The following is a 22,012-nucleotide window of genomic DNA, read 5'->3' as shown; positions in this document are numbered from 1 at the left end:
GTGCTGTAATATGATTGTGGGTGTATTATCTTACAATTTAGAGGCAAGTGCAGTGGACGAGATCCACTTCGCTCAGTTCACTCACACATCCAGTCTGAAGATTCCTCTGGGACAGATGCTCCCTCTGGACTGTGTTTTATACAATCACATGTTTGTGCATTCCCAGCCAGAGGTTATTTACACATTTCCGGTGTGTCGAAAAAAGCGCTTTCAGACCATCTTGATACCCCTGAAAGTTCATTTCCAGAGAATCAAACACGAAGTACGGAGATCGCCTCGTCCATAATCACCATCCCTCGCGCCGTGATGATCTGGTGAGCTAGTGAATTGTGGGTGATGACAGAGGTTTGGATAAGTGCAAGTACTTGAGCTAAAGCAAATAATCTGAACAAACGAAAATATGCAATGAAGCTGTCAGAGCAGGGCTACAGACAGAGCACTGCGTAAATCACCCAGTTATCATAACACTGCAGCTCTTCAAATGGACTTCCCTAGAGGAGCAGAGAGAGAGAGAGGGAGAGAGAGAGAGAGAGAGAGAGAGAGAGAGAGAGAGAGAGAGAGAGAGAACAGAGACTGAAATACCCTGAACACTGAAGAGTGCTGTGTAAATTATATCTACATTGACAGTTGCTCTACTTTCTTCAGTGCTACTGCAGACTAGTCTGCTCTGGCCAGCTGGAGGAGCACTTACAGCACAAACACAAAACCCACCAAAACACAATGAGCGCTCGCTCCCGCTAGGAAGGAGCTCAGCAGCGGCCGTGTGCTTCGGACGCTCCGTTCCGGGTCCTTCTGCACACCTTCCCAGTAGGGAGAAGAAAGAACCGTTGATGGAAGGCAGCCATTTTGTTGACCTCCTGGCCCGTCCCTCCGAGGAAGCCCGGAGACAGGTAGATATATGGCCGGTTTGTTATTGTGAATTCCAGATCCTGTGATTATCTCCGACTCCACTTCTGGAGTTTTTTAATCTCAGATTCCAGAGCCGGTTCACCCGGGGTGCTGCCGCCGCCTCTCGCTCACCTTTCCCTGACCCGTGGGTCTTTTTTTGTTGTTTTTCTTTTTTTCTTTTTTTTCTCCCTGCCATCGACAAAAAGGAGACAGAGAATTAGGGGGGGAAAAATGGACACCTTACAGATTCCAGGGCCAGGCTCGGGTTTCGTTTTAATGTCCATTTACATGTGGGCCAGTTGGCGGGGGAGGGGAATCCCCACACAGCCATTAGTTTCACAGACCAGGGCTGATGTCACGGGCCCGGCCGTGGGCGGCTGGCTGACAAGAAGCAGCGCCGTGGCCCGTGCAAGGGAAGCTATTTTCCATGTTGACCGAGGCATCAGAACGGCCGGCCTTTCAGAGGATGTGACGGACAAGACAAACACGGGACTCCCTGATAGCCACTCTGACGGCCAGCCAGCTTCTAGACAGAGGGAATCACGTTTCTGGGCCATGCTCGAACGGGACAGGGCCGATTGAAACCAGATAAGGATAAAATGAATCTGTTGAGAGGAGTAATGAGATTCTCTGAGTGTATGTTTGGATTAGGTGATTACAGACTCCGCCCCTTTCCCAATCTCTCTCTTTCTCTCTCTGTCTCTCTCTCTCTCTCTCTCTCTCTTACCCTCTCCCTATCCTCAAGCAGCAGGCCATAGGCTAAAAGTTCAGGTCCGATAAAATACAACACAGAACTTTTATAGCCGCGCCGTCGCTGAACAAAAGGAAAATGGGTTATGGAAATAGACACAGCTGGCGAGATGCAAACAATAGGCTGGGTGTTTCTTTTTTAGGGTAATGGTCTTCAGATGCTCCTGATCCCCACCAGGTCTGCAGAGTTACTACGCTCATAAATGTACAGGCAAGGAGTCTACAATAACAGACCAGGGTCTGAGTGAGGCGTGCTTTTACAGGTCTGGGGTGAACACTGTCCTGTCTGAGAGAGGATCACATTTTTGAGATAATAATAATAATAATAATAATAATAATAATAATAATAATAATAATAATAATAATCAGGGTCTGTGAATCCCAGATTATATCACTTTAGGCATAAAAATAACATAACAAATAGCACCTCCTTATGTTTATAAAGCATACTCTAAGGAAATGGTGGATGAAGATATATGCGTGTTTTGTGAAGTAGTTTCTAGTACTTTTCCAGAAGGTAAATCTACTAAACTGCTGTGAGCATGTGGTGAGGAGACAGTTAAATGACAATTTCTGTAACGATGAATTAAACTTATCGTCTTCAGAGTGTCAGATTTGTGTTCTCAACAGATACGATCCTTCCACTAGTCTTTTCATTCCACGGCTAAAATTTGAGATCAAATGAAATGAAAAAAATAAATAAATAATTGTCATGTTTCATTAGAAATCATCATTTCAAAGTTTAGTGATATATGGCTGGCATGGCGTATGTTTGCGAGTTAGTGTGGGTTTTACATATGTTCTCCTTTCGGGCATTAGCCAGGAGCACAGGAGCACAGAGCAGCGCACCAGCGTGTTTAAAGTTTGGCTGCATAACTCAGCGCTGCTGTCTCCGCTCGTGCACTGCGCGGCTAACACTGAGAGCTGGGCTCGCGGCACTTCAATGGCTGCACGTGCAAGTGTTGCTCCTTTGAAAAGTTTTGTCTGTGTGACACATCGCCCGAGTTTTTGACACCGTCTGTCACACAGCAGCAGTACCCGCCCGCTTCTGTCGCCCACAGCCCTTAGAAACACTCGGTCCTTAAGTTTGCACTTTCAAGCGCTCCACCAAATATGATCGCCCCCACCCCTTTGCGGGAAAATATGAAGGTATGTAATCATTTCTCTTTCTCTCTCCCTTTCTCTCTCTCTCCGTTTTATCCGAGAGTTATTCTTTACCGCTCACCATTAAAGATCTTCATCAGTCACTCAGACGAGTAAGGAGGATATTAATGTTTTGACGCTCATCTTCGCGAATGTGAACCAGCATGTCAACCCTGATGCACCCTGTTCCTTTATTATTTCCCCGGAATGATTGCATTCCACCCCAGGTTAAGTGCCGGCGTCAAAAAAACGGCTGCATGCGAATCTTCTACGCGCTATAAACAATCACGAGAACGCGCGGGGGAGGCTTACACGTGCGCTTTAATTGCATTACAAGGCAAAACATTTAGGAGCATAATGCAGACTCGCGAAGGCATGATTTTACACAGCACGCCCGCACAAACAACAACGGCGACAACAAAAAGCGGCACCTCAGATCAATTTTGGCATGTCCATCACAATGCCCTATCAGTGCGGTGCAGAGTAACCTGATTTAAGGCTGACTTATTGGATTTGTGGGAGGGCCAGCCAGGGGTGGAGGTGCTCCCAGACAAAAACAAAAGCTCGAGATTAATCGCCCGGCTGCAACCGTGACAGTGCTAAGAAAAGCCAGTCATGAAACGGCTCCTTGACGAGGAAATGATTGCACGATCCGCAAGTAACTGCTTGCCACCGGCGATGTTCTCCCTCCAACTCGACTTGTCAGGTGTAATCATTTTGTTCGGCTTAATGCTTTATGCAAATGCGCTCGGGGTAGTGCGATGGTGCTCCTGGGACGTGCGCGTGGGGGGGGTTTGTCGAGCAGTTCGCGAGATATTGTTTCTTCTTCTTCTTCTTCTTCTTCTTCTTCTTCTTCTTCTTCTTTTTGAGAGCACAGGAAATATTTGCCTTCGTCTGAACGGTTGCGTTGCGCTCCCTCGGCCTGGTGGACTGCAGGGTTGGCCGTCAGTCTGCAGGAGCGACAGTCAGTCTTTCACCTCGGCTCCCATCCTCACTGCCGTACTGACGGCACCTTATGGACAGAAAAGGTTCAGCCTAGGCTGCCGGGACATTTCAACCATAACTGAAACTATGGCTGTCAAACTACTTGTTGAACTATGGCAAATTAATTAATGACGCAGGGAAAATTACATGTACATCAACAGAAAGCTTGCACTGTCAAAAGGGAAGAAACTACAGGAGTACTAAGCCTGGTTTTATGTTATTTTCTAGTAACATATTCTAGTAACAAGTAATAAGAATATGAAGGAGAAAAAGGAGTTAATGAATTAGAGCAACTCACAGAGCAAAGCTTTTCATAGCTTCAGACCCCATGAGCGAACACCAGCCTTTTAGGAACGATCACTCTCATTACTGTAATAATCATCACCACCACTGTCATCGTCTCTGTCAGCACTATCACCACCATTCTTGTTACTCTCGGCAAACTCTCAGCAGGGTTCACAAACGTCAGCATTTGTAAAGGCGCTAAAGTTCTGAATGCAGTCCAGCGATTTTGAGTGTTTTTTTTTTTTTGCTCCTTATACCCGTCCTAATTTGCTGCCAGGTGCAATAAAGGCACGAGACCGATGGGAGGAGGGGTGACTCTTATCTACAGAGTGATATTAGCTGCCCGGGTCTTTTATCACCTTTAAAACCCCGCACACTTTAATGCAGCACACTGAGCCGTATTGAGCTGGAGCTAAACGATTCTCTTCTGCTCTGCTCTCCGCTCGGCGAGGCCGGCAGCCTGCATAATACTATTTTTTCTGCAGCTGAGTTCGACAGTTTAACTCCGACAGCCTCTTTCATTACAGTCTTAAAATGAGAAACTGCAGAAATCCACACTACATCTTTTGTGACAATGTTAGAATTACAGTAATTCAGCCTGGCCTAATGGCTTTTCGCCTTTGTGTGTGTGTGTGTGTGTGTGTGTGTGTGTGTTCTGAAATTATTTATCATTTCACCTAAACAGTTGATGGTTTTGGTGTGACGGCGTGTAGGTTGAGGAAATTGAAGCGAAGTGCAACCGCTTCACCTCTTACTCTGTGGACACCACTGTGAATGTTTCCCATGTGACAGTGTGTCTGGGTGAATCTACGTGGGCCTTGTGCAAACAGGGCATGTGGAGAAAGAAAGCACAAAGAGACATCCAGGAGCACGAGAGTGCTCTGAAGTGGATGGTATGGGCTTAACGTATGCCGTTATTAACTCACTTTACAATCCTCTGAGACCAAACACTCATAATTCAGAGAGAAATGTGACACTGTGCTAAAGTAGCATTTAAAAAACAGCTTGACTGAAAAGACAAAACAGTCAACCTCGACAGATAATCAGAATACAACAACTGAACCCACGTAACATTTTACCAGCAAATAGTATGTCAGTATGATGCTTAAATCAAGCATTAGGTGTTTGATCCCAACAGAGTACGCAGCCAGATCATAAATCTGGCCAGTTAAGTTTGTGTTTGGGCCGTTTTCCTCTTTATGAGTATGAGAGGAGAAGTGTACAACTACAGAGGCTACCAATGGCTCCTATCAATGTCCGGCATGATGTGATAGCAGATAGGGGCATGTGTTTGCCACATGTTTTATGTCCACACCTTGAAGCTGACAATCTCAGCATAGGTGCTTTAAGGACACACACACACACACACACATATGCTCTTCCTTCTCAAGGCCAGGCTGAGAGAAACTCTCCAGACACTGTGTTTACACTCTCCAGCAGTGACTGCAGGCCAGGATAGGCGCTGGGTTTGTCAGAGGACAGGCCCACTGTGCCTCCCACATCCATCCCGCTCCTTCCCAGCGAAGTGTGAATGAGAGAAGGAACTGATAACGCAATTACACGCTTCCGTAACTTGCGAATAATGTGTAGGTGTGTGTGTGTGTATGTGTGTGTGTGTGTGGGTGGGTGGGTGGGGGGGGGGGGGTTTCCTATTCTTTTCCTAAATTTCTGATGCACGTATAAACCTTCAGGACATTTCAACATATGCACTCTCTTTCTTACATACTCCCTCCCTCGCTCTCTCTCTCTTTCTCACACACTCTCTCTCTGATGCCAAATATCCACAAAAATAAACAATATGCAGACTAAGTTTACTTGCCTGCCACAACAAAGTATTTGCCATAAAACATTCATTGGTTTTGCTTGTTAGGACATCCTCCTCTCCTACAGGTTAGCAGGGCCTATGCAGCTCAAACACAATACCCAGTTCATGGTGTATTTAGCTCAGATTACTGTGACAATTCAGCACCACTGCTTCACAAAAAGGAATGTTTTACTGGAATATTCTAACTGTAAAGGCCAACTACAGGATACGATGATACAATTGTGAGGCTTAGTACTGTTTTACACCAACATGATTATTCTGAGAGTACAATGGTGGACATGCAAAAATGCAAAAGATGCTATTAAAGCCTTTTTATTTTTGCGAACCATTGTCTGCTTTTGTCATTAGCAAACCGATTGGGCTCCTACTACACTGCCTCACATTAAGATGACCTTTACTCATTACTCACGCATTCCTCATTATGGCAAGCTGACATGGTTCTCTGTCTTTCCAAACCATAACGAGGAGTCCACTGTTCAGCCGAATACATAATCTTATCAGAGGCCTCCGTCTGCAATTAAAGAGACCTTTTCAAAGTTCACTTCCATTATAGGCACAGACCACTAGGAATGACACCGTGTCCGAGAAAACTTAATAATTATTCATTATTGCTCGTGTGGGGGTTTAGTACATAATGTTGTGTCTATGTGTGTGGATGTGTGTGTGTGTGTGTGTGTGTGTGTGTGTGTGTTATTTAATGTCTTTATATAATTTCCCATTCATGTCTCGGGTGTGTTCACAGTAAAATATACCATAATTTAGCAGGAGGCAGGTGGGCTAACTGCTTCATACCAAGGCACCGTTTGCAGGTACTCCCAAAAAGCAGTTATTACATTGTCAGCAAAGTTTTGGTACAATACCTATAAATGTCTGATAGAAAATCATTTTAAATTACAGTGGTGTCAAGCAGTGGAGGTCTTACCCTCCCATGATTTACCAATATGAGACTGAATATGCAGGCTCCAGCAGCTGGGCCCCGCCATTGTTTCCATGTTAATGACACATGGGAATATTAGCAATGCGCTGACTGCTGTAATCACACCGTAACTGACAGGGATGCAGATAATCCACAGAGATAAATATTTCCCTTTGAGTCTGATCAATAAACCAGATAAGTATAGTTTAAATCAGACTGGCATTTTAAGTCATGTGTTAATGTATGGGCAATGCCACGGTTGAAGGGAAGGGCCTCCACCTGCTGTATGACTCCTCCCCACAGGGCTCAGGTAGACAGCTCTGAATGGCAGAAGTGAAACAAGAGGTGCATGTGGTTCAAGGATTGGCTTTGACCACAAACAAACATCTCCAGTATCTATAAGAAAGTTGTTTTTTTATATCTATCTTGACATAACCAATATTTGCATAAAATAGGTCCCAAAAAATCTAAAGCTAAATACACACACACATACACTCACATTTGATATGCAAAATGGTTCATGTTCTAGCAGGCTTGACTCTAAATTGAATGAAAACATTTAAAACCACTTTGGTTATGTCGGTTTTGTATTCTTAATACAGTTGTATGCAGCCGTGTCTGACTCCAACTAGCTTCCTCGTGCACAGTGTTCTCACAACATAGCTAAAGCCTACTGTGCTGAGACATACTCAGCAGTATGTGTGTTGAACCAGAGGGCACGTTCTGAAACCTTACAGCTCTCTTACATGGATCCATACCTGTGCTATGGTGCATGGCCTTTCCTGAACCCATAAGGCCCAGGGGTAGTCGGGATGCTTCATTGCGATTATGGGTGCAGCAAATGAGACAAAACTGTGACCAAATTCCTCACACTTCCTCCTTTGCACACCTCCGGGATGAGAAGGATCGGATGCGCTGGTAACCCCTGCCGCACCGGCGACTCTTTCCCCCTCGTCCCTTCCATCGCCCCCCCCCCCCCCCCCAACACCACCACAGGTGTTTCCCATTGCTGACTTGTTTTCTCGCTCTCTTTCTCGCTCTTTCTCGCTCTCTTTCTCTCTCTGTCTCTCCTCCACTGAAGAACAACACTGTTTGAAGTGAGAGGGCTGTGGGACCCCTGCAGAAGGCACTGACAGGCCCAGAAGCCCATGTTTATCCGTACACATAAAACCGTACAGCACCGTCTACTCTACACAGCCATAAGGGACAGCACATGGTTTCGACATCAGTGTGTCCTTTAGGTTTTTTTTAGCCCCCCCCCCCCCCCCCCCCCCCCCCCGACACTAAAAGAAGGAACCTCAACTGGGCCTTTGACAAGTTGGAAGAGCACGGAATGAAAGAAGAGGAGCTCGACTCTTTGGCACCTCACCACTCAGAGCAACACATGCAAACACAACACTTCTGGTGTATACTCCAGAGGCTAGAGAACTCCAGAAACAAATACAGTCACATCCATCCTTTCATTTCAACATAGCACTGTGTAATGTGTAAATCGTACTAATGAGATGTTTGCTTGTTCACCCGTGGAGATCTTGAAATTCTCAACAGGATCTGAGTTACTGTCACATGCCTCTGAAGTCTTAGAAAGCCATAGGCTATTTCTTCTGACTACAGTGTTAGCTATATTTTCTATACCATGCACATTAATGTTGATGAGCTGTCAACTGCTTGTGTTCAAGAACTACTACAGTGACGGACACGGAGTCCCTAGATTATACTTTTTCCCCATTAAAATAAATATACAAACAAAAAGTCTCCATGGTTTCCTAAAAAGGAATCATTTTAGAAAAGAGTAAGACAAGTATACAACAACAAAAAAATATAGATTCTTTGTCTCCAAGATGTGAGGCTAGAGTCTCGTGGTCGACGCAACCTTAAAACAAATGTCTCAGACAGCAGTCACTAGACTGCTATCAAGCCAGGCCAGTAATAGCACATCCGAGTTACATCTTCCTTTCCTCCGCGGTTTGGGTGAGTCACCAGTTCACCTCCGAATGGCTATAATGTGGGTAATTGTGCAGCTCTCCGCCCGATGCTACGACCCTGTTAGCGCGATGGGGGAGGGGTGATGCAGCCGCCTGCCTACCAGGCACGCTCGCAGCGCCCATGCAACACCTCCGACGCTCGCAACGCCCGGCCGGCACCTCCGACACGGCAGCGAGTGCGTCGGCGGCTGACTGAGATTGCACCAGAATTCCCGCCACATGATTGACTTTATGATCGCTTTAGCGGCGCAACCGGTTGTTAGGCTTTCAGCCCGCGCCAAAAGTTTCCTGCGCAAAAGTGATGGGGAATTGGGATGGGGGAGGGGCAGAGGTGCGGGCGCGCCAGCACTCTCCCGACGACGCGGGAAAGCCTTTATTTTTTTCTACCAGTCCTCCAGAATTAGGGGCCTGGGCGGAAAGCAACCGCTGTCTTGGTTTAAAGTGCGAGACATTGACAGGATTGACACGGGCCTTTTTTCCGGCTCCATTAGTGCAGGCCTGCCCACCGCAGGGCTCTTTATCAGAGGCAGCCGGGAGCAGCGCTGCAGCCAGGCGCTCGTCTGCTCCCTTTCATGGCGGCTATTTTCGTATTGACAAACTGGTAAAACTGTCAAGAATTTCTGCAAAAGTGCCACATTGACCTTTTTTCTCGCTCTCTCTTTTCTGTTAATGAAACTTAGTGTGAGGAGTATTACCCATTGAAAGTACATATTAACAAAGTTCATTAGAGCTGTTAAGGAATACAGAAACATTCACAAAAGGCAAAGCTATTGTTTTGTTTTTTTGGATCAAAAATGATCTTACATTGGATACATAATATTACTCAACAAGTCTGAAATTAACATCATAACCAGACATTATATGCTTTATTGGTAACCCTTTTATTGTGACAATATACGTGTGTCTGTAATATTATGTATAATGACTGTCACTGGATCATTGGCTTTTGGCCTTTGTTTGCGAGATCATGTATTGTTGTTGAACCAGAGCTGCCTAGATGGAAATGTGACAGAATATCTGATAATAACAGTAATGGCATCTTATCATATACCCATGGAAACAAACAGAGAAACAAAAAAAGGTATATGGACCAAAATATAAAGAAAACAGACAGACAGTTGCCCACCTGCACCAGGTATGTTAGTGAGGGAACTTCAGGCTTATGCGGTGAGAAGGACAGTGAGGAGTCACTGCGGGTGCCCTGCTGGCTCACTGGCTTGGGAGAGAGCAAAGGAGCAGAGGAGCAGAGGAGCTTTCAGCCAGCCAGCTCCATGACTGGGCGCTCCCATTAGAGGAGAAGGAGAAAGCTCTACTCCACATAGCGCCAGACGTGTGGAGCTACATTACTGTTTTATTTTTAGAGGATGTGTGTGTGTGTGTGTGTGTGTGTGTGTGTGTGTGTGTGTGTGTGTGTGTGTGTGTGTGTGTGTGTGTGTGTGTGCGTGCATGCGTGCATATACAGTATGTTTGGGCTTACATGTCTGTGTCAGCAGGGTTACATTTAGGGTTTTCGGTACAAGAGGCTTTCATACCAGTATGTCATCGGTCAGTCCTGATAGTGAGGAGAGCCAATGTTCTTCCGTGTGTCTCTGGATTTTCACTTTTTTCCTGCCCCTGCTGTTGGCACACGTGCTGGTGTGAGGCTGCGTCCTCCAGCTCCGCGAGCGCAACACCGTGCAGTCCGTCGGAACGGCCACTTTCATAAATCCCTTATAAGTGTCGGCGGCACCCTTCCCGATGACACCTCTGACGTCGTGGCGGAAACTCCCACGCCGAGGGCCACGGCTGTAGACTGGCTGCCACGCCGACGTCCCTTGCCCACCTCCCTCCCATCTCAGCGAGGAGCTCTGCGGTGGGTTCTGTGACTGTAGATCGGCTCGACAGCCAGTGGAGCCCACGAACTCTCAGTGCAAACCACGTCTGGAGAGCAGGCAGGAAAGCCCAGGCCAAGCCTGGCCAGCAGTGTCCCCTAAGAGAGCATAATCCATAATTACTGCACAGAGGAGATTAGTTACACCAAAGCCCCATGAATTTTACTCCGGTTCTGCAGCTGGCAAGCGAAATCTGGAAACAGGAAAGTAGAATGCATGAGGGTCTAGAAAGGAACCCATTTAAAAAGGGGTGATACTGTTAAGAAAGTTGTTTCCATATATGTCGCATGGTACAGAACTATGTGCCTCAGCTTTGACAACAGTTTGTTTCACCCACATTATGTGGTTTTAGCATAAATATATGCAATTTTTCACTTTCCGGTACTTATTATTTTGTTATAAAAAACAAAAACATGCCAAATATGTCGAGTGTTGAAAAGCCCCATGTGCCCCTTCATTAAACCATGTGGTGGTGGGCAGAGGGCATCACTGGGTCAGTGGTGCAAGCTGGCATGCTTGCCAGTCATGGCTCGCACTCGGCAGGAAGGGAGTCCAGGAGTCCTGGAGTCCAGGAGCATGGGCCCGCTACTTCTCGCAGCAGCAGTAGACAACCCCCCCCCACGGCAGGCCGATCCAGGCAGGAGAAAGGCGTGGAGCGGTGATCTTGGGTTAGCACTGCTCGCTAAAGCAAAGTGACAGAGCTGCACTCAGAGCCTCCACTGACTTGTCAGTTTACGTTGGCTCATTAGGAGCTATGATGAATGGGCCACTAGCAGGACAGCGCTAAGTCATTAAATCACTGGGAATTAGGACGTGTATGCCTGTTTGTAATCTGCTATTCAATTAGCAGAGAGAAATAAAGAAACGAAGAGAGGGAAGAAAGAGGCATTAAGGAAGATTCTTCGTTAATTTGGACCCGCCATGATGTGGGAAGCACCAACACTGGTGTTTTCCTAACTAAAAAAACCACAAAACCCCATATTGTGCAGGTGAATTCGAGCTTAATCACAGAAGGGACCCGGTGCTTTCTCTGTCTGAATTATACACGCTGTCTGTTGCTTTTTTCTATACGTTTGACATGGGCAGCCGTGCAGAATAAAACTGAAAGACCCGCAAAACAAGGCGACATCGTCGTCCGGACAAAGGTGAACGTGGCAAAAGTGAGTGAAGCAGAAAGTGAAGGCGTGACACACGACCTGAACTGCTAACCTGTCTAAACACAGCGCTGTGCGGTTTGGAGGACAGCGACGCGTGTGTGAAAGCAGTCATACGGTATTTCTTTTTCCACAACTCTCCCTCTTATGAATAAATGAGTTCGAGCTCAGGTACCAGCTGCAAACACAGGTGCAACCCTGATGGAAAGGTCAACCATTTTTTCAAATGCCACAGCATTATCACGTATTGGGGATACATTCAATCAAACGCCTCTTAAGAGGCTGTTGTCATGTATTTCGGATCCTTGCCCTAAGGAGAGGTGGTTCCAATAACCTCTCATTGTACCAGGTAAAACAGAAACATGCTTTAGTCTGAAAAACGTACCAAAATGCGCAGTGAAAACCGAGTAAGGTGTCCTGCTGAAAAGCACGGGTCTGTGAAGGGCTGGGTTTAGAGAGCCGGGACGAGCCCAGGGTGGCTCGCCTGCGCTAGGGAGGAGTCACGACAAAGACGAGAGGAGAGGAGGAGAGGGGAGAGGAGGAGAGGAAGAACGAAGAAGAGAAGGAGATCAGACTGAACAGACATGAGCGAACGGCTGGCAGGTTCTTCATCATCTTTGCAGCTGTTCTCAGGCCAGCCGTAAACAGTCATTGGGCCTCCCCTGAGACCAGTAATATTTTTCCATAACTAACAGAGTTGTAAATCTAGTCTGTACAAAAATAATTTATTATTTTTTTCTGAGAATCGCTTTGAAATTCATACCTGGAAAAAAACAGAAAATTAACATTTGCCATAAAAATGAACAGGGCAATGTTTTTTTTTTTGTGTGTTTGATGTGTGTGACCTCACTCACTGGCGCAGAAACACACAAGCACACACATCCATTACCTGTACGCATACAGTACATTACAGTACATTACAGAACCTATAAATACATTTAACTGAAGAAAAGAAAAAAAAACAACCCAGAATGGTTCCTGGAGGAATTAAATCGTTTATTATTGTAAGCATGGCGGTTAACCCTTTCCTTACTGCATGTTCCGGTACCTGAGAGGAATCAGTGTGAAGCTGGAGACTGAAGTCTAGTCTCCGACTTCCCCGTCAAAATATTTATTCTCTAGCACAAAATGCGTAAGTGATTTGGTTTTCTGAGTGAAACTATGACCAGTGGAGCAGTTAGGCTGTATAAGAAATGTTATTTGCAAACAAGCCTGCACGCTCAGAGTCACACTTGCACCTGTTTGTGTGTGAATTAGTTTAAGCTAGGGGCACATGTGAAGGCAGCGCCATCAAAGCCGTGATCACTGTTCAGGCTTTTCTGTTCCCAATACTGCATGGCAATATGTAATTCCTGCTTGTCAAGGACACTGAGTTTTAAGCAAGCCAGGACTATAAATAGATAAAAGCAGTCACTTGAAGACAAGTGTGATATGAATATAAAAGAATATAAATATAAATATAAAAAAGTGGCGGTCCTCTGACAAACTGTCATGCTGCTGAATTTGATGCAGTGTGGACTTGCTCCCCTGGCAAATATGAAAAATGATATTTGTATTTCCCAAAGTTCCAAGAGGCAGCATGGTAAAAGCAAAGGTATGAGGAAGGGACGCAAGGATTTCTTTTCGCAGACTGTCAGTGGCACTGCAGATTCTCCCAGGTTTGGGACAGCACATCACGGGTCAGAGGTTAACACTGGAAGGCAATGATCCTGCAAACAAACCCAGAGAAGTCAGCTCTGTGTGTGGACATGGGGTGCTAATCCTCACCACATTTGATCAATCTTCACTAATGTGGCTCCTGAAGACCAAGCAAATATGTTAGTGCCCTCATTCCCTAGAACAGGTATGAGCCACTACAATCTTTAATTACAATCTTACAGAGCAGATTTATACAAATAAAGGTTATCAGGCCATCGGTAGTACAATATATTAAAATTGTTCTTATTTAATGTATCGGGATAGAAAGAAAATTAGGAAAATAATTTCTACATTATTCTCTACTTCCTCTCTTTTAAACACACACACACACACACACACACACACACACACACACACACACACACACACACACACATATATATATATATATATATATATATATACACACACACACACACACACACACACACACACACACATACACACACACACACACACATATATATATATATATATATATATATATATATATATATATATATATATAAACATTGAATAATAATAAAATAATTATTCCCCCAATTAAAATAGTTTTCAGTAACACTGTACAGTAAGCAGCAAATGCTGGTCAAACTAACTCATGATACAGATTTTAATGAATAATGAAGGAGATCCTAAAAGGCTAATGAATGAATGTGGTTTACATTTGAGTGATAGGGCTCTCCTTTGATTGGTCTCCCATGAGGCTCTAGGCACTAGAGACCAGCTTGCCATCCTCTATAGCACATTTAATTGGTCATTTGACATGAGTGACTTGACTTCACATCCGCGAACTGTCAGTGGAGACATTTAACCCCCTCAATTATTAGAGGGATCCCTGAAAATCACTGCAGCAAAGCAGTGGGAAATGTAAATGTAACTGAGTTACTCCCACTCAAAGCAGTGCAGCTTTGCAAACTAATCCATCCATCCAAATATATTTGTGGCTGTCTATAATGTCATGTATTCATTTTAGATCTAGAACTTTTTTGTCCAAAACATTTTCTGAGAAAATCATGCAGAAAATAAATCTGTTCGGTTGGATCTATGGCATATCTCTTATCCAGGAAGCATGTTACAAAATGGTGGGTGGATATCCACGCCGATCCCTTGTAGGATTTACACTGCGCTTGTTCAAATAATCATACTTGCATTGTGGCACAATTATCAGCACACCCTATTTCACAGGTCCGATAACATTCTCGCTCGGGTTTCGGTGTGTCACTCAGGCAAAACAATACCTTATTGACATGAGTTACAGCCCCACAATGGACACAAAACATTAGGGTTCCTGTTTTTGTTGACACTGATTAAGCTCCCCATTTAAAGGAAAACCGCTGTGGACACACACATGCATAATTGGACCTTTCGAGCCCTCTGACATGCAATACGACAAATATGTGCTTCAAATATTTGAGTTGGATAACCAATGGTAAGAGAGCACACACAGAGAGCGGCCGCTAAGTAGCAAAGCCAGGCCTTCGGTCGCAAGCTGGGGGCGCGACAGGGCAAGACGCCACTAGGGGGCAGTAGCAAGTCACAAACGAGAGAGACTCGTGCAAGAAAACTGCAAACAAAAGACTTGCTTTGTTGCACTCTCAGATAATAAAAGAATACAGAAATAGCTACTTGACTGCTTTACAAAAGATCTTGACAATGCGTTGGCCCATAATGCACAGAAACAGCTCTGGATTTACATAATCACATGAAATGTAAACCACCAAGTAATATGGCCAACAACAGAAAAAGAACGGTAGGAAAAATACCCAGCCTTCCCCGTGGAATTAATATTTCCCCTAAAAGTACATTTTACATTAAGTACCCGCTCACAACAGTACAGAAACAAGCATTTTTAAATTTAGATATATTTTCCCATAGAAAATAGCTGCAGCATTCCATAATATATCCTGTTTTCATTTTGCAGGGCACTGGGAAAGTGAAAATATTCCAGGAAATAGGACTCATTTATATATTTTCTAAACTTCTCAATAAATATTCCAAATAAAAAAGGAATGTGATATTTCAAGCATAATATATATGATTTTCCCCCATTGTGTCCCTTACAAAATGACAAAGAAATCACATTTTCAGTGAACAAAATCTAAAAGAAATTTAACTGGCAAACAGCTATTGCAATCATCTGCTTACTCAAACATAGATATTTACATACACGCAAAAGCCATGATCTTTGTATGAAAGCAGCTCAGAACACGTGGGCTAAGTGTAGGAGTTAACACTTCCTTTTACTTTACCAGATAAAACTGTTAAGAAAGGTCCAGCGTATCTGTGTCACTATAGCAACAGGACACATACACTAAACATGCCTCCTTATTCAACAATTAAACCAGTACAGCAATTAAAATACTAATCATCTAAAAAATAATAATAATTGTCATTATTATTAACTATTATTATAACAACAACAATCATTTAAAGTTAAGAAAATATACAAAGTATTGCATCTGAAGACACAAAAATAACAGCCATCCAAAACCACCCATTCACAGATCCTCACCAACAAATATTAATGTATGTGAGTGACTGAAAAATCAGGAACCATATGGTGCGTGTGGCGTATCGCATGGAAGGATTGGCATTTGTTATCGTAGGCAACTTTTTCAGCGCCACTCAAAATTTGTTGCAACAACTCATCAGTGGTCATATTTATTCAGGCAGAGAGAGAATATACAAAATAATCGGGCGACATAATCTTCAGCTGTTTGCACTTCACCGTCACCTTGACAAATATCCGATGTGTTTCATTTCCATGCCACACACTCGAGTGACATTTGGCTGGCTTCTCGAGCTGCACCTACAGGTTGCCTCTCATTTCACTAAAATAATTACTATTCTATTAAAAGCCAAATTATTTGTGTTGTTGCTGTGGAGTGTCAAACACAGGCTCGATCGCTGAGACGCTATCAGCGGGGGTGTACAAATACAAACACATTTGTCAGAGTTATTGACCTTTTATCTGTCCACTTTCTTGACAGCCTTCTCCAGTTATTGACAATACAAACACACGGGGCCAAGCATAACCTTTCATTTGCCGCGCCGCGGCTCCGTCTCTCCCTTTCTCTCCCTCGCTCGCTTTTCGCTCGCAATTTGTTTAAATAACACGGCAGACAATGGTACTGTTCATTTCTCCCATTTCTCTCTCTCTCTCTCTCTCTCTCTCTCTCTCCAAATTTTACTAGATAATGTCATTAGGCAGATACAATGGTGACTATTCAGCCGCAGTGACTGAGATATTTCAAGCCTTCAGTACCGCTTTGACATGGTGACATTACCACAGAGCGCTTTCTCTATTTGTTTGCTTACAGTGTCATAAATATCATGAATCTTGGATCACTTAACCGCGCTCTCCATCCTCCGCTCCTCTCAACCTACCCTTCTCCACATGCCTGTTAATGGGGGTAACTACACCCTCTTTCCAGAACAAAATTACTTTACAAAAGTATAGAGATTACGACCCTGCTGCAATTGTATTTTTAAATAGAGATCTTTTAATTGGCACATAAAATTCAACCCACAAACCTCCTTTATATATGAGTGTGTGTGTGTTATCTAGCTGATATGTTTGCACATGCATGTTAAAGAGGCACTAAGGAAATACATGCCTCCATCTTTAATGTCAGCCACTGAGCAGCCATGTATTCATTTACTGGGCTTAAAAAGACGCATGAAATGATGATAAATTACATTCAGGATACTCTAATGATGCTCCTGGAAAATCACCAGCCTTTTTCATTGCATCCTCTTGCGTTTCACTGTGAAAAATAGCATACATAAAATATGTGCATCCTCTCAAGTCAGATGCTCTCTGGGTATTTCGGAGATGAAAATTAAATTTTAAACAATCCAGACCAGTGGTGACCACAGTTAATCATCAAGAAACAAAGACATCAAACAATATTTGATAATGAGAAAAATGCCTTCAGGATATTTGAAACGGGGGAGAGACAAACCCAGCGTGAGCCACCCTGACAGAGGTAGTGGCAACCCCGGCACCAAGCTCTTTCCCTCTAATACACACGCACGCACGCACACGCACACACACACACACACACACACACACACACACACACACACACGCACGCACGCACGCACACACACACACACACACACACACTCACACAGAGAGAACAGCATGTCCGTTTTGTGCATTTCAAATTCTCTATTTTAAGTTGATGATGAGATAATTAGGCCTCGGTGTGAGGACTCAGCAGAGGTATCTGAGCTTTGAAAAATGCTGCCTCTTTTTAAGCCACACACTGCATAACAACTGAATCCTATTATCAGTGAAAACGGCTCTGCGATGACCTAAAGTAAAGCGCTTAAAAAGTGAAGGAAAAGTTTTCTCTTTACTAACAGCACTGAGTGAGGTTTCCACAAAGGTTTAGTTTCCTGAATCACTTCATGTAGTTGAAATGTATTATATTATGGTATTGTGCTGCACTATCTTGTCTAATTGTACTATTATGTGTGATCCTGTGAGCAACACTTTTATCCTTCTTACTTCTACCCTGTGCAGTCCTGTGCCGACAGCTCTTGTATTGTTTGTTGCATCGAGTCGCTTGAGAATGTTATTTCATTCAGCTACACACTTGTACATGGATGAAATGCCAGTGAAGTTCTGTTTGACTACTGACGTGCACCTTGAATTAAACGCACACTGCCAAATGAATCAGATCCTCTCTTTAAAAAAAAGCTGAACCTCTGTGGTGAACTGGTTAGCTGAGCCTACGTGCTTATTTCTCAGTGAAAAGGCCGTACTGCTCCGGCTGCTCTCCCTCGAAACTTCGCTGTGTCAGAGTAATTAGTGCTGAGCAGAAATGGGTGCTCGGCAGGGCAGACGGGGCAGGGTGCCCTCTCCACAGACAGTGCGTTACTAGGTTAGCCCTGACTGACGCAACGTGAAGAGTTTGGAGAAATCCGGGCGAGGTCCTGCAGCCCGGCCCGATCTGCAGTGCTGCCACCTCAGTCATGCAAATCGCACCAGAGATTCCCCCTGACAATGATTAATGGGCCCACGCTGCAGCCTTTGTTATAGTGTTTGCCTGTGCAGTATGAAATACAATCCAAAAACACGATCCATTCCTGATTAATCCGATAAATTTGTTCGTGCCACACATATTGTTTGAGGCAATTTACAACAAAGAGAGGGGAAACTGTGAGCATAATTACATTTAATTACTTTGCATCTAATTACATTCATTAAATGCTAATGAAATAAATATAAAAAGCTGCTTTAAAAATGTGGAAAATACATCTTGTTCCTTATCGTGTAAAAATATTGCTATGAAATTTCAGAGGGCAGCGAAGAGTTAGTGATCCATTTTTCAGTGATATGATATGTTCCTAATACTCCAGGCATCTTCTGGGTTAGAGTGTGCACCATATTCAGAATGTGAGATGGAATCACACAGAGACTGTAGGCAAGAGTTCAGCACTGTCATCATTAACACCACATTGCATAATACAGATGAACAACAGAAAAGAAGACACTAAATTTGAAGAAAAAAAAGGAAAAGAAAAAAATTGAAATAAAAAATCAAAAACTGGAAAAACGTGGATTAAGACTGCAACATGTATTCATATATTAACAAACCTAAATGAGGTGTTAAAATATGTAATAGTATATGTAAAATGGGCTCTTTAACAACACTCAATTTTTTTTATATAACCTAGAAAATCTAAATGCAATCCCCAACCATCCCCCAAGTTCCCCTAAACCAAAACAAAAGACAGAAACTGTGCAAATGTCTACGTCTGCCAAAGATGGCAAGAATCATCCACCTCCCATGTAAGAGCAAATGTAATTGCATCACAGGAGTTAAGGTATAGCACTGCCATTAGAAGCACAGTGCTGAGCACTACAATGGTGTGTTGAGAGCAGAGGGCCAGAGATCACTAGAACGCCTCCTCAGTATCACAGGCAAACATCCTTTGCAGATTCATCTCCCACTGTGTGCAGGCTTCACAGCTGGTTAACGGCACCCTGTTTACACGCTGCCTCAGAGAGCCCCCTCCTCTCCGTCTCCCCTCCATCTCCCCTCTGTCTCTCCTCCATCCAGAGGCAGGGTACAGCCGGGCTTCCGCTGCCGCCCCACACCCGAACCCTGGCTTTAGCACCATTACTGAACTTTTCATCTTTTTAAACCATCACACTCTGCTGACCCTTTCGTTGCTATTACACAGGCTGTAACAGGCTGAATCCAACCTCTTGGATTCTCAGATACCTGTAAGAGGAAATGGACTGCGCATTGCCTGACCGCAGCCTTTCATATCAATCAGTCTAACAATGTTTTAAGACCCCAGATTTCTATCTGGCATGCACCGTCCAAGAGGAGACAGCTCTAGCCACCACCAACACACGGCGTGACGTGTCAGAGTCAGTAATGATATTCCTTGCGGAGGGACGCCTTGAGCATTGTATGCTCTCTTGAAGGCACCACAATTTTGCGACAAGAAGACTGCAAAGATACGAGCGAAATTATTATTATGAAGGTCTCCTAAAATTTGTCGTGGGTTTTGTTTTTTTAACGTTTGCGAAGGATAATTTGCAAAAATTCCGAATAAAAAAATACCCTCTCTGCATGACAGTGCACCAAAATGAGAAGTATAATAGCCTACCTTGAACAGGCAGACATTTCAGCTATAATTCAAGCCCACAGTGGTAGTTTTTCCAGGGTTCAGCTTCTTGCCTCCGGATGCGAGTCTGTGAGAGTGACTGAATGGGGGAGAAAGAAAGAGAGAAAGAAGGGGAAAAAACAATTAACACAGTAAGGGCTTTAATACTGTAAAGAAAGCAATTACAGAATAATGCCATTGTAAAAAAGTATTGATCCGTATGAAGAAGGATTTATGACAAACTAGGCTTTAACAGAAAAGGCTATCAGCAGGGTTTCAGCACTTAATTACCAGGGGCTTTCATAGTTTTGTCTTTCCTCAAACAAGAACTGTAAATGAAATTGGAAAAAAGTAGTCATTTAAAGTATGCTTTAGACAAAAAAAAAAAAAAAAAAAATTTAATAAAATAAATGCTAATGCCTTAAATGCCTATAAAACATTATAACAGGACATTTTCCCTGCACAACTTTTGAAGGCATTAAACTATTGAGAGTTAAGCTGTCCATAACAAAAACCATTTATTTGCAACTAGCCTAGTTATAGCATTTTTGTAGTGTTCCATTAAGTTATTGAACTTGAGGTGTGACATGATACCAACAGACAGGTAAATATAGCACAATAGTGAATAGCCTTTGCTGGCAGTAATGCTGTTTTATTAAAGTATATTTCTTTTATAGAGGGGTTTTGAGGTCTTCTCTAGTCTAATCAGTGAAATTACATTATCACGTCGAAATCAAAAAGTATGCAACTAGTAAGACCTCATATGTTCTTCTGAATACTCATATGTTAGTTAAGACTATCCACTATGAGAAGCCTGTCCTGTTTAAAACACCAGAATTAATTATTATTAGTAGCATTATTACTTAATTCAAGTGCTCCAATAAATACAATATAAGACACAATAGGTCTCGATGACGAGAATGCGGTCCACCAGTATTAACAAGTGCGGTATAAAGCAGGTCAGGTACGAAAGCCTAGACTGTCGTCTGAACGGCGGCTGGCGTGAAGCGCAGGCTGTCCGGTATTACCCCTCCAACGGCGGCGCGCTCGCGCGTCCCCGCCGCGTCCGCCGCCTCCGCCACGCTCGGGACTCCTGCACGCGGAGCCAATCACGGGGACGCCATTTTGTGACGCCCGCCTTTCAATTTGCTCGCGGGAGCTACCCGGGAAGTCGCTGCGGCAGCGTGCCAAAGTCTTAACCAGCGTGTCGCATCCGAGCTAGCAGGGCGTTTGCGGGTGCGAGCAGTCGCTGCAGGTGCATGCTCGCTCGCTTAAGCGTCCGCGCGGACGGGCGTCGTGTCGGCTATGGTTTCGCGGAGAGGAGCGTGCTGCTAAGAGCGTGCAGGGGCGTGCTAGCTGCTAGGTAGCTAACGCAGGGGATGTTTTTAGCCAGCTTGGTGGCTAGCTCGCTAGCTTAGCCTAGCTGGCTAAGCTAATGGTTATTGGTGTGCCTTGTGCGAAGTGTGTTTGAAAAATTAAAGCTCCCGCAGTTCCCCTTTCCCGTCCGTTTCTTTACTGATTGAAAAAAAAGGAAAAGTGCGACTATAACTAGGGTGTAGGTAAATAAAATCAAGTGCGGTAATTCTATCAACTGCAAAGCCAAGGCGTAATGAGATATGCTCCTCCAGTTCAGTGTGAATTTACCTATGGAGTAGCTAGGTTAGCTAACATTGCACTCCAGCATTAGTTGCAATTATTATTGTGCAGAATTGCTTTGCATGCATCGGATGTCCCATTCCTCACATGTACCGCATGCATAGAAGATTTAGGCTACAAAACGATAGTATTTAGCTAGCTAAGTAGCAGTTAGATTACTAGGTACCAAAGTGTTGGTAGGGTTAGCGGTGTCATGTCATGCGGATGTCCTTGTCCAGGTCTAT

The 22,012-nt window shown here is 44.1% G+C and overlaps 1 protein-coding gene and 1 long non-coding RNA gene across 5 annotated transcripts in view; one reads left to right on the top strand and one right to left on the bottom strand.

The window, feature by feature from the left end:
* Positions 1–10,123: 10,123 nt before the first annotated feature.
* On the bottom strand, positions 10,124–21,281 carry LOC145659366 (uncharacterized). Its single transcript, XR_014125541.1, has 3 exons — positions 21,161–21,281; positions 20,136–20,232; positions 10,124–10,745 (listed from the first exon to the last, which is right to left on the bottom strand). It is a non-coding gene; the product is annotated as an uncharacterized LOC145659366 (long non-coding RNA).
* cdin1 (CDAN1 interacting nuclease 1) overlaps positions 21,238–22,012 on the top strand; it is a 60,004-nt gene continuing 59,229 nt past the window's right edge. The window contains exon 1 of one of the 4 annotated variants that reach the window (XM_027011610.3): positions 21,238–21,387. The gene's annotated coding sequence lies outside the window, so the exon portion shown is untranslated. Of the gene's footprint in view, positions 21,792–22,012 lie in introns of all 4 variants that reach the window. The other 3 variants (XM_027011612.3, XM_027011613.3, XM_027011611.3) reach the window with 3 other exon arrangements.

This window comes from Electrophorus electricus, chromosome 10, assembly GCF_041902795.1.
Source record: "Electrophorus electricus isolate QZ-2024a chromosome 10, ASM4190279v1, whole genome shotgun sequence".
Taxonomy (NCBI): domain Eukaryota; kingdom Metazoa; phylum Chordata; class Actinopteri; order Gymnotiformes; family Gymnotidae; genus Electrophorus; species Electrophorus electricus.
This window is presented reverse-complemented; position numbering and strand designations above follow the sequence as displayed.